We start from the raw sequence: 14573 nt of genomic DNA on the forward strand, positions 1-14573 counted from the left end.
TGGTTGGGAGCTCGTAAAGTAACCGTTTCACTCATGTGACTAATACAATCTGATTTGATTTTAAACCTGTACTTTTCCCAGAATATAAACTGTTGGGAAGAGAATACCTCTCCCAGAGCTGAGAACCAGCTAGTGATCAGGTCAATCATTCTGACCAGCCTGGGACACTGTAAGAACAGATGTGCCAGAGTTTCAGACTCAGCACAGAATGGACACCCCTCCCCAACAGTAGGATCCAGGTGTACCAGATGCAGAATGGACACCCCTCCCCAACAGTAGGGTCCAGGTGTACCAGATGCAGAATGGACACCCCTCCCCAACAGTAGGGTCCAGGTGTACCAGATGCAGAATGGACACCCCTCCCCAACAGTAGGATCCAGATGTACCAGATGCAGAATGGACACCCCTCCCCAACAGTAGGATCCAGATGTACCAGATGCAATTTGGTGGCTATGGCTCCATGTATTATCCTCCATTGGAGGTCAGCTGTCCTCTTATCAATAGGCAGTTTGTATAAAGACCACCAACAGCACCCTTTCCCTATATGAGGGGATAGCACCCATTTCCACCTCGACAATCACTTTCTCCACTACACCCTCCCAGTTCTTTTTCTGAAAGACATCGGAGCCTAGAAAACCCCCCAAAGTCTTCATCCCTTCTCTGCCCCACTGAATCCCCCCTGGTAGCCGTGGAGCGGACCCCGTCTGAAGCTGACCTGCCCACAGCAATTCACTCTTTCCCCAATTGACTCTAGCTGAGGAGGTCCCCTAATACACCTTTAGAGTGTTTGAGAGAACCTTAACATCCTCACCCCTTGTAATAAAAACGGTCACATCATCTGCAAACACAGACAGTGCTATCGTGGAACCCTTCATTACCCCTGGCACAGAGAAACCAGTAAGCCTTGCTCTTTAAAAAAAACATTGGTTCAATTGCCAGACTATATAACTGTCCTGAAATTGGGCATCACTGCCTGATACCCCTTTGGACGAGGATGGGGAAACTCTAACCACCCCCACCTTCACCTTACATGAGGCCCCAGCATACAGTAAAATCATCCAAGACAAAAAACATCCCCAAACCCAAAGGCCTTCATTGTTACGAACAAGTACCGGTGGTCCACATGGTCATAGGCCTTCTCCTGATCCAAATAAATTAAACCCACATTCACATCAGACAGTTTACAAATGGCTAGAACAGTATTAGAAACATCAACAATAGTGTGGTCAGGTACACAGTAAGACTGGTCCTTGTGGACTAACAGCCCCAGATATTCTTCAACCTGTTTGAGAGACATTTTTACAATTTTATATTCTGCACACAGCAATGCAACAGGTCACCAATTTTTTAGAAGAGCCAAATCCCGTTGACAGGATACAGGAAGAGAACCCTCATGAATAGATTCACAGACCCCTTCATAAAAATCCCCCCCAATAGAACCCCAAAAGCGCTTATAGAACTCAGATAGTAAACCATTGATGCAAGGGGCTCAGCCTGGTGAGAGCTGCATAACTGCTGTGGACAGCTCCTGCAGGGTAATGTAAGTACAAAGCAGCTCTCTGCTCATGTCCCAATTGAGGAAGTCCATGTAACAACTGTTCAGTACACAGAGAAGCACAAACCTTTTCTTTATAGAGGGCAGAGTAGAAATCCACGGCATGTTGGCGTATTTCATTCACTGTCATCCGTGGTCACCTTCAGGGAGACGATGGCGTTGCAATGTCGACTGCCCTAGGTTATATAAAAAAGTGCTAGGAGCATCCATATCCTTGAGGGTAGCAAAGCGAGACCTAATCAAGGCACCCTTCACTCTTTCATGTAGAAACGACCTCAGTTCATGTCTCTGTAAGTTCATGTCTAGTCCAGGGTCATTCTGACTGAGCAACATCAATTCAATAGATTTGATGTCCTGTTCAAGGGCCCTGATAGTCTCTTTAACTTCAATACGAGACAGAGCAGTATACTGTTGACAAAACACTTGCATTTGGGCCTTCCCAACCTCCCACCATTGTCTGAAGGACTCAAAATTCCATTTAGTAACCCTCCATTTTTTACAAAACAACATTTTTCACAAAACATGACATCAAGTAACAATTTAACATTAAAGTACCAATAAGGTGATGAGCTTCATGGACAGGACAAGTGAATATCAACAGACACATTATGGTGATCAGAGAAACCCACAGGAGTGATGTCACACCTTCCAACCCTACTAAAGTAGTGATCAGATACAGATACATACAACCTGTCTAACCTTCCAACCCCTCTATAGTAGTGATCAGATACATACAACCTGTCTAACCTTCCACCCCCTCTACAGTAGTGATCAGATACATACAACCTGTCTAACCTTCTAACCCTACTACAGTAGTGATCAGATACATACAACCTGTCTAACCTTCCAACCCCTCTACAGGAGTGATCAGATACATACAACCTGTCTAACCTTCCAACCCCTCTACAGGAGTGATCAGATACATACAACCTGTTGTCATGACGTTGGCCTGGGGGGCAGGTTTATGACAGTCATAAATACCTCTTCCCCCCCTTTTCCTCTCTCTACCCTACTGAGGTTACATTTGCAAAACCCTTGGTTAACATAGAGATTCGGGGAACATCAAAAGGTGGGGGGAAATGAACTATATTCTGGCAATCCGAACAATTGAACATATGGTACTTAATGAATATGATGTCAGTTCGGTTGTCACCTGAGACATTCTCATCAATGATAAGATGACATAAACTCTACAGTGGAAAGTCTACACATCAGAGTTATTGGATTCACATGGAATTGTTGTTCAATTTAAATGTTTGAATATGAAATTATTCGTTATGGGATGAAATGTGATTTTAGCTTCTAAAATGTGAAATTTGGGTTTTCATGAGATGCGGCTCTGCTCAATCAGTGGCCTGCCCCTGTGAAGGGACATGGGCTATAAAACTTTTCAAACACGCCCTCCTCTCCCTTCCTATATAAGCCCCTGACGACAATATAACCTCCTATTCCGAGGATGTGAGGACAGAATGGTTCAGATAATAACTACAGAACGAAGCCAACATCAGCGTGAGCTTTGGTTGCGAATGATATGAACTTTGAACTCTTATTCACTACAGAAGTGATACCTCCTAGCCGTTGAGTTAGCAACAGCAGATACAACGAGGGTTAGGAAGGAACAGACAGAGTATCCCGTCTATCACCCAACGACGTTACTACAACGTATCCAATTGACAACCAGAGACATTCTTCAAAGGACTCGGTTTGGCAACACGGCAATCCATCTACCACCAACCTACCGAAGCGCAGCTCAGAGTAAATATTTATTGCATTTTCCTTTTCCAAATGGGCGGTAATTTAGAATGCATCAGATACTGTATTTACGATAGCACAGCTTCTCCCTGTGTCCCTCAGTCTTCCCGCTCTTTCACTCAAACCCAGCCCTTTTCCTTTTTGTAACAAGCTGTCACACCTGTTTCGCACGCTAGGGACGTTTTCCTTTATGACGTCATTTGTAATCAAGTTACGATTTAATTATGTGTATGTGTAATTCTGTGTGATTAGTTAGGTATTTAGTAAATAAATAATTAAACCCAATTTTGTATTGCTGATTCAAATTGTTAGCCAGGGTTCGTGCAGATAACCAGGAATTTACAACTTTCAGATGAGACTGAATTAAGATGAGGATTAATATTGACTGCTATTGATGTAAAATATTACTAGGTCTTTAAGAGTTTATTCGGAAGATAACAGCTCTATAAATATTATTTTGTGGTGCCCGACTCTCTAGTTAATTACAGTTACATGATTAGCTCAATCAGGTGATATTAATTACGGATAAATTATTTTATAGAATAGCATGTCATATCACTTAATCCAGCATAGCCAAAGACACAACATAATCTAACCTTCCAACCCTCCTACAGTAGTGATCAGATACATACAACCTGTTTAACCTTCCAACCCTACTACAGTATTGATCAGATACATACAACCTGTCTAACCTTCCAACCCTACTACAGTAGTGATCAGATACATACAACCTGTCTAACCTTCCAACCCTACTACAGTAGTGATCAGATACATACAACCTGTCTAACCTTCCAACCCTACTACAGTATTGATCAGATACATACAACCTGTCTAACCTTCCAACCCTACTACAGTAGTGATCAGATACATACAACCTGTCTAACCTTCCAACCCTACTACAGTAGTGATCAGATACATACAACCTGTCTAACCTTCCAACCCTACTACAGTAGTGATCAGATACATACAACCTGTCTAACCTTCCAACCCTACTACAGTAGTGATCAGATACATACAACCTGTCTAACCTTCCAACCCTACTACAGTATTGATCAGATACATACAACCAATCCATGGTTTCTTCTGAGCTGTCTTGTATTATTCACGAACGTAATCTAGCCTAGGCTAAAGCAAGGAAATCATGTTCTGATGCTGATTGGCTCATTTTTAGGTCGTTGCGAAACAACTGTTATTTTTTCTCGGGATGGTCAATTCTGAATATTTTATGTCTGTTACTACTGATAACCTGAATGACCCGAGAAAGTTTTGGAAGGCTATTAAGTCTATGTCTGGTAACAGTGATGTTAATGAATTACCGTCATGTGTTTTGTTGCTCTATATGACAAAACTGAAATGCTGAATTGGTTCAATGAGCACTTTGTATCATCTGGTAGGCTGTTTGATTCAGTGTCCTCTGTCTTTGTACAACCCTGTCTGGATGAACCAGTGAGAGCTGATCAAACTTTTAGCCATTCTCAGTGCAGGTGGTACATAAAGCCCTGAAATCCTTAGATCAGAGAAAGCCTGCAGGTCCTGATCTTTTGGATCCCTGCTTTTTAAATCTGGCAGCTGATTTCATAGATGAGCCACTTACATATTTGTTCAATCTAACCCTGGAATGTAATGAAATTCCAAAGATCTGGAAATCAGCTGCCAGATTTAAAAAGCAGGGATCCAAAAGATCAGGACCTGCAGGCTTTCTCTGATCGAAGGATGTCCTACCACTTTTAAAAGGGGGAGATCCAACTCTTTTAAATAATTATAGGCCAATCTCAAAGCTGTCACCTCTGGTGAAAATACTTGAAACCCTTGTGAGTGAACAGCTAAAATAGTTTTTATTTACTAACTGTATTTTATCAATGTACCAATCGGGCTTCAGGAAGAAGCATAGCACAATTACAGCAGCCATGAAGGTTTTAAATGAAATCACTGAAGCCCTTGACAAAAAACAGCACTGTGTCTCACTTTTTATTGATCTCTCTAAGGCTTTTGATACAGTTGATCATGCTGTACTAAGGCAGAGATTGTCGAGTGTAGGTCTTTCAGAGCATGCAGTTGCATGGTTTGCTAATTATCTGTCCAGTAGAACTCAGTGAACTCAATTTGATGGGTTTATGTCTGTTATATTGTCTGTCTTTAATGGTGTGCCCCAAGAATCTGTACTTGGTCTTCTCTTATTCACTATTTATATAAATAATTTAGACCAAAATGTCCAAAATGCGCAACTTCATTTTTATGCTGATGATACTGTTATTTACTGTTGTGCCTCATCTCTTACAAAAGCTTTCCAGAACTTGCAAACTGCTTTTTATACTGTTCAACATACCTTGTGACAATTGAAGATTATCCTCAATACTGACTAAACTAAACTAATGGTGTTTTCTAAAGCAAGAAATAGACCTCTGAACTTTTCACCTATTATGACCTGTCAGGGCATTGAGATAGAGACTGTAACCTCTTACAAATATCTTGGAATTTTAATTGATGACGGCCTCTCTTTTAAATTGCATATTCAACAACTTACAAAAAAATTGAAGCTGAAATTGGGATTTTATTTTAGGAATAAGGCCTGTTTTTCTTTTGAAGCCAGAAGGAGGCTAGTAATCAAGTACATTTTTGCCTTTACTAGACTATGGGGATATTTTATATTTTGCAAGCAGTCCATTAGATGTGTTATAGAACAGACTCCTGTGTTAGACCATGAGGATGTAGAGTGGGCTGAAGGGAGAGACAGAGAGATAGAAAGTCTGATCATGGGAAGAGCATACGTATAGAAATAAAAATGTATTGTTTTTCATGTTACAATACCTCCATCGTGTGGTTAAAATATGGAACAATCCATGTTTGGCATTGAAGTTGCTGGTGAGCCAAGTCAATAACAAAAAGTAGGGGGCTATTGCACAGGAGACTCTATGGCTAGCAGGTAGCCTAGTGAATAGGGTGTTGGGGTAGTAACCAAAGGTTTGCTAGTTTGACTCCCTGAGCTGAAATGGTGAAAAATCTGTCACTTAAGCCTAATTGCTCCATGGTCAGACCCTTGCTATGACCCCACTCTCTGAGGGTGTCTCTTCACACATGTACCGACACACAATTGTACATGTGTGAAATAGGAAAACATAAATCACCCACCTAATTAATATGAACCCTCTACTGCATACATTCTGGTTGAAATATATATTCCATCCAATTTTTGGGAAGATTTCGGCTCTGATAATGTATCAATAATAAAAACAAACTTTTACCCCCCACAGCCAGAATCTTTTTGGGTTGTCTCAGGGCAATGCTGTGCCATAAAGGTACTAAAACACGAAGGAAAACAAATAATACAAAATAAATCAAATATTTTCAGAACATTTATTAAGTGAAACAGTAGAAACAAGCCTTCTTTTTCACTGTCCTCAAACCCACTGTCACTAAACCCACTGTCACCATACCCAATGTCCCCAAACCCACTGTCCTCAAACCCACTGTCCTCACTATTAAAGGGTATCATTCCAACTGCTCGATTAGGCTCCTCGCCAATAGAAAATATTCTGTTGCCCTTGGGCAACGATGTGCAGTAGAGGGTTAAGTACTTGGATGGGTATTCTCCAGGCTTGTAGTTTGGAAATAAAGCAGAACAAGGGAAGAGCTAGGCTACTCAATCAGAACTAGTTTTAGTACTCAGTTGCATAAAAACAGTTCCGTTCCCGTGACACTTTACTAAGTTGCATGTCAATGCTGGGGTGACAGTTCAGATGATAAGTGTTATTTTAATCTTATCAGAGGGATGATACATTTCAGACATCGACCTTTGACCCCTTCAAAGCAACTCAAGTGTTCAATTCACATCACAGTCTGTAATGAACACGAGGGGAGACAGAGAGCTGGTTTCAAGTGCAGGTGTTTATTACAAAGGAGCACAGGAGGAGGCAGGTGGCTGGGTCCAGGGGCAGGCAGAAGGTCATACACAGGAGGAGGCAGGTAGCTGGGTCCAGGGGCAGGCAGAAGGTCATACACAGGAGGAGGCAGGTAGCTGGGTCCAGGGGCAGGCAGAAGGTCATACACAGGAGGAGGCAGGTGGCTGGGTCCAGGGGCAGGCAGAAGGTCATACACAGGAGGAGGCAGGTAGCTGGGTCCAGGGGCAGGCAGAAGGTCATACACAGGAGGAGGCAGGTAGCTGGGTCCAGGGGCAGGAGGAAGGTCATACACAGGAGGAGGCAGGTAGCTGGGTCCAGGGGCAGGCAGAAGGTCATACACAGGAGGAGGCAGGTAGCTGGGTCCAGGGGAAGGAGGAAGGTCATACACAGGAGGAGGCAGGTAGCTGGGTCCAGGCAGAAGGTCATACACAGGAGGAGGCAGGTAGCTGGGTCCAGGGGCAGGCAGAAGGTCATACACAGGAGGAGGCAGGTAGCTGGGTCCAGGGGCAGGCAGAAGGTCATACACAGGAGGAGGCAGGTAGCTGGGTCCAGGGGCAGGAGGAAGGTCATACACAGGAGGAGGCAGGTAGCTGGGTCCAGGGGCAGGCAGAAGGTCATACACAGGAGGAGGCAGGTAGCTGAAGGTCATACACAGGAGGAGGCAGGAGCTGGGTCCAGGCAGAAGGTCATACACAGGAGGAGGCAGGTAGCTGGGTCCAGGGGCAGGCAGAAGGTCATACACAGGAGGAGGCAGGTAGCTGGGTCCAGGGGCAGGCAGAAGGTCATACAGGAGGAGGCAGGTAGCTGGGTCCAGGGGCAGGAGGAAGGTCATACACAGGAGGAGGCAGGTAGCTGGGTCCAGGGGTAGGCAGAAGGTCATACACAGGAGGAGGCAGGTATGCTGGGTCCAGGGGCAGGAGGAAGGTCATATACAGGAGGAGGCAGGTAGCTGGGTCCAGGGGTAGGCAGAAGGTCATGCACAGGGGGTCCAAAAGGATAACAGTACAGACAGGGAAACGGCTAGTAACGTAGCCCGGGAGATCAAGCAATAGGTAGATAACAGGAAATCTGATAGGCTAAAGTACAGGCAGGGACTAGGCAAACGGTGTCATTAGTGAGGCTGGCCAAAACTATCATACACAGGATGAGTAACTCACAGGAAACCCAGTGCTCCAAAATCTATGTGTCACAAACAAACAATACCTTACAGTGATGGGGTGCAAAGAACTTAACTAAATAGTGTGTGATAATGACATACAGGTGTGTGAACAGGTGATTAGAATTCAGGTGATTGGGATTTGGAGTGTAAGCTGCGTTCAGGGGATCTATGTGTTTGTGGGTGTGAGTTGGAAGCAGACAGTACACAGTCAAATTGTCAAACTGTTATTTTAATGTGATGCAAATGCAATAATCGCTGGTTCTAAATAACTGCACCATTTCAATTTGAATTCAATTACAACTTTATTGTCCCCGCAGGTAAACGAATTGTGCAGTCAGGAGCACAGTACATACAACACAATCTATGCAGAGCCATTGTTCAACTTCTGTTGGTTGCAATATGGAATAGGATTTATGGAATAGGATTGTTAATTTATGGAATTGTTTATTTGTGGAATAGGATTTTGTATTTATGGAATATGATTGTGGCTAGGTTCACCCTACACCAAGCTCATGCATTATCTATTGTCTTAATGCACTGTTTATGAGCTCAAGGTCACATTAGGAATATTAAATGACTATGGGCCAAGGCAGAAACATCATGCACATTACTGTAAACATATTATGGAAATATCATGAACATTACAGTAAACAACACATACAAATTACTGTAAGCATACCATGGCAAAAACATCATGCACATTACTGTAAACATGCCATGGAAACATCATGCACATTACTGTAAAAGTGTAATGGAAACATCTTGCACATTACTGTAAACATAATATGCATATTACTGTAAACACACCATGGCAGAAACACCATGCACATTACGGTAACATATCATGGCAGAAACATCATGCACATTACTGTAAACATACCATGGCAGAAACATCATGCACATTACTGTAAACACACCATGCTCATTACTGTACACATACCATGGCAGAAACATCATGCACATTACTCTAAACATACCATGGCAGAAACATCATGCACATTACTCTAAACATACCATGGCAGAAACATCATGCACATTACTCTAAACATACCATGGCAGAAACATCATGCACATTACTCTAAACATACCATGGCAGAAACATCATGCATAGTGTAAACATATCATGTCAGAAACATTTTGCACATTACTGTAAACATACCATGCACATTACTGTAAACACACCATGGCAGTACTGTAAACATACCATGGCAGAAACTTCATGCACACTACTGTAAACATACCATGGCAGAAACATCATGCATATTAGTGTAAACATATCATGTCAGAAACATTTTGCACATTACTGTAAACATACCATGCACATTACTGTAAACACACCATGGCAGAAACATCATGCACAGTACTGTAAACATACCATGGCAGAAACTTCATGCACACTACTGTAAACATACCATGGCAGAAACATCATGCACACTACTGTAAACACACCATGCAACAAGTTCTTCATATGCTTTAGGTTTGAAAAATACAGGCATATTATTATTTTGTCTTTGTTTTAGACCTTAAGAGAGGTTGAATTCTGTATACCCCCTCTCATGTTCACTTCCTTTCTCTCAATGTCTCTCCCTCTCTCTCTCTCTGTCTGCGTGTCCCTATCTGTCCCTCTCTCTGTCCCTATCTCTGTCCCTATCTCTGTTCCTATCTCTCTCTGCCTATCTGTCTCCCCCCTGTTCCTATCTCCATTGATTATGGGGCCATCACATAGGGCTGATAACAAAGTAATCAGTCATCTGGAGAGTGAGCTGCGTTCAGGGGATCTATGTGTTTGTGGGTGTGAGTTGGAAGCAGGCGTTACACAGTCAAACTGTCAAACTGTTATTTTGATGTGATACAAATGCAATAATCTCTGGTTCTAAGTAACTGCACCATTTCAATTTGAATTCAGTTACAACTTTATTGTCCCCGCAGGTAAATGAATTGTGCAGTCAGGAGCACAGTACATACAACACAATCTATGCAGAGCCATTGTTCAGCTGTTGTTGGTTGTGTGTATTTAGGGAATCAAATCAAATTTTATTTGTCACATACACATGGTTAGCAGATGTTAATGCGAGTGTAGCGAAATGCTTGTGCTTCTAGTTCCGACAATGCAGTGATAACCAACAAGTAATCTAACTAACAATTCCAAAACTACTGTCTTGTACTCAGTGTAAGGGGTTAAAGAATATGTACATAAGGATATATGAATGAGTGATGGTACAGAGCAGCATACAGTAGATGGTATCGAGTACAGTATATACATATGAGATGAGAATGTAGACAAAGTAAACAAAGTGGCATAGTTAAAGTGGCTAGTGATACATGTATTACATAAGGATGCAGTCGATGATGTAGAGTACAGTATATACGTATGCATATGAGATGAATAATGTAGGGTAAGTAACATTATATAAGGTAGCATTGTTTAAAGTGGCTAGTGATATATTTACAACATTTCCCATCAATTCCCATTATTAAAGTGGCTGGAGTTGGGTCAGTGTCAATGACAGTGTGTTGGCAGCAGCCACTCAATGTTATTGGTGGCTGTTTAACAGTCTGATGGCCTTGAGATAGAAGCTGTTTTTCAGTCTCTCGGTCCCAGCTTTGATGCAGCTGTACTGACCTCGCCTTCTGGATGATAGCGGGGTGAACAGGCAGTGGTTCGGGTGGTTGATGTCCTTGATGATCTTTATGGCCTTCCTGTAACATCGGGTGGTGTAGGTGTCCTGGAGGGCAGGTAGTTTGCCCCCGGTGATGCGTTGTGCAGACCTCACTACCCTCTGGAGAGCCTTACGGTTGAGGGCGGAGCAGTTGCCGTACCAGGCGGTGATACAGCCCGCCAGGATGCTCTCGATTGTGCATCTGTAGAAGTTTGTGAGTGCTTTTGGTGACAAGCCAAATTTCTTCAGCCTCCTGAGGTTGAAGAGGCGCTGCTGCGCCTTCTTCACGACGCTGTCAGTGTGAGTGGACCAATTCAGTTTGTCTGTGATGTGTATGCCGAGGAACTTAAAACTTGCTACCCTCTCCACTACTGTTCCATCGATGTGGATAAGGGGGTGTTCCCTCTGCTGTTTCCTGAAGTCCACAATCATCTCCTTAGTTTTGTTGACGTTGAGTGTGAGGTTATTTTCCTGACACCACACTCCGAGGGCCCTCACCTCCTCCCTGTAGGCCGTCTTGTCGTTGTTGGTAATCAAGCTTCCAATGTTGTGTCGTCCGCAAACTTGATGATTGAGTTGGAGACGTGCATAGCCACGCAGTCGTGGGTGAACAGGGAGTACAGGAGAGGGCTCAGAACGCACCCTTGTGGGGCCCCCGTGTTGAGGATCAGCGGGGAGGAGATGCTGTTGCCTACCCTCACCACCTGGGGGCGGCCCGTCAGGAAGTCCAGTACCCAGTTGCACAGGGCGGGGTCGAGACCCAGGGTCTCGAGCTTGATGACGAGCTTGGAGGGTACTATGGTGTTGAATGCCGAGCTGTAGTCGATGAACAGCATTCTCACATAGGTATTCCTCTTGTCCAGGTGGGTTAGGGCAGTGTGCAGTGTGGTTGAGATTGCATCGTCTGTGGACCTATTTGGGCGGTAAGCAAATTGGAGTGGGTCTAGGGTGTCAGGTAGGGTGGAGGTGATATGGTCCTTGACTAGTCTCTCAAAGCACTTCATGATGACGGAAGTGAGTGCTACGGGGCGGTAGTCGTTTAGCTCAGTTACCTTAGCTTTCTTGGGAACAGGAACAATGGTGGCCCTCTTGAAGCATGTGGGAACAGCAGACTAGTATAGGGATTGATTGAATATGTCCGTAAACACACCGGCCAGCTGGTCTGCGCATGCTCTGAGGGCGCGGCTGGGGATGCCGTCTGGGCCTGCAGCCTTGCGAGGGTTAACACGTTTAAATGTCTTACTCACCTCGGCTGCAGTGAAGGAGAGACCGCATGTTTTCGTTGCAGGCCGTGTCAGTGGCACTGTATTGTCCTCAAAGCGGGCAAAAAAGTTATTTAGTCTGCCTGGGAGCAAGACATCCTGGTCCGTGACTGGGCTGGGTTTCTTCTTGTAGTCCGTGATTGATTGTAGACCCTGCCACATGCCTCTTGTGTCTGAGCCGTTGAATTGAGAATAGGATTGTGGCTAGGTTGACCCTACACCAAGCTCATGCATTATCTATTGTCTTAATGCACTGTTTATGAGCTCAAGGTCACATTAGGAATATTAAATGACTATGGGCCAAGGCAGAAACATCATGCACATTACTGTAAACATATTATGGAAATATCATGAACATTACAGTAAACATGCCATGGAAACATCATGCACATTACTGTAAAAATGCAATGGAAACATCTTGCACATTACTGTAAACATAATATGCACATTACTGTAAACATACCATGGAAGAAACACCATGCACATTACGGTAACATATCATGGCAGAAACATCATGCACATTACTGTAAACACACCATGCTCATTACTGTACACATACCATGGCAGAAACATCATGCACATTACTCTAAACATACCATGGCAGAAACATCATGCATATTAGTGTAAACATATCATGTCAGAAACATTTTGCACATTACTGTAAACATACCATGGCAGAAACATCATGCACAGTACTGTAAACATACCATGGCAGAAACTTCATGCACACTACTGTAAACATACCATGGCAGAAACATCATGCACAGTACTGTAAACATACCATGGCAGAAACATCATGCACAGTACTGTAAACATACCATGGCAGAAACTTCATGCACACTACTGTAAACATACCATGGCAGAAACTTCATGCACACTACTGTAAACATACCATGGCAGAAACATCATGCACACTACTGTAAACACACCATGCAACAAGTTCTTCATATGCTTTAGGTCTGAATAATACAGGCATATTATTATTTTGTCTTTGTTTTAGACCTTAAGAGAGGTTGAATTCTGTATACCCCCTCTCATGTTCACTTCCTCTCTCTCAATGTCTCTCCCTCTCTCTCTCCCTTTCTCTGTCTGCGTATCCCTCTCTGTCCCTCTCTGTCCCTATCTCTGTCCCTATCTCTGTCCCTATCTCTGTCCCTATCTCTCTCTGCCTATCTGTCTCCCCCCTGTTCCTATCTCCATTGATTATGGGGCCATCACATAGGGCTGATAACAAAGTAATCAGTCATCTGGAGAGTGAGCTGCGTTCAGGGGATCTATGTGTTTGTGGGTGTGAGTTGGAAGCAGGCGTTACACAGTCAAACTGTCAAACTGTTATTTTGATGTGATTCAATGCAATAATCTCTGGTTCTAAGTAACTGCACCATTTCAATTTGAATTCAGTTACAACTTTATTGTCCCCGCAGGTAAATGAATTGTGCAGTCAGGAGCACAGTACATACAACACAATCTATGCAGAGCCATTGTTCAGCTGTTGTTGGTTGCAATATGGAATAGGATTTATGGAATAGGATTGTTAATTTATGGAATTGTTTATTTGTGGAATAGGATTTTGTATTTATGGAATAGGATTGTGGCTAGGTTGACCCTACACCAAGCTCATGCATTATCTATTGTCTTAATGCACTGTTTATGAGCTCAAGGTCACATTAGGAATATTAAATGACTATGGGCCAAGGCAGAAACATCATGCACATTACTGTAAACATATTATGGAAATATCATGAACATTACAGTAAACAACACATACAAATTACTGTAAGCATACCATGGCAAAAACATCATGCACATTACTGTAAACATGCCATGTAAACATCATGCACATTACTGTAAAAATGCAATGGAAACATCTTGCACATTACTGTAAACATAATATGCACATTACTGTAAACATACCATGGAAGAAACATCACGCACATTACGGTAACATATCATGTCAGAAACACCATGCACATTACTGTACACATACCATGGCAGAAACATCATGCACATTACTGCAAACATACCACGGCAGAAACATCATGCATTTTAGTGTAAACCTTTCATGTCAGAAACATCATGCACATTACTGTAAACATGCCATGCACATTACTGTAAACACAACATGGCAGAAACATCACGCACATTACTGTAAACATATCATGGCAGAAACATCATGCACATTACTGTAAATATACCAAGGCAAAATCATCATGCACATTACTCTACACATACCATGGCAAGAAACATCATGCACATTACTCTACACATACCATGGCAAGAAACATC

The sequence above is a fragment of the Oncorhynchus nerka genome, linkage group LG14, assembly GCF_034236695.1.
Source record: "Oncorhynchus nerka isolate Pitt River linkage group LG14, Oner_Uvic_2.0, whole genome shotgun sequence".
NCBI lineage: Eukaryota > Metazoa > Chordata > Actinopteri > Salmoniformes > Salmonidae > Oncorhynchus > Oncorhynchus nerka.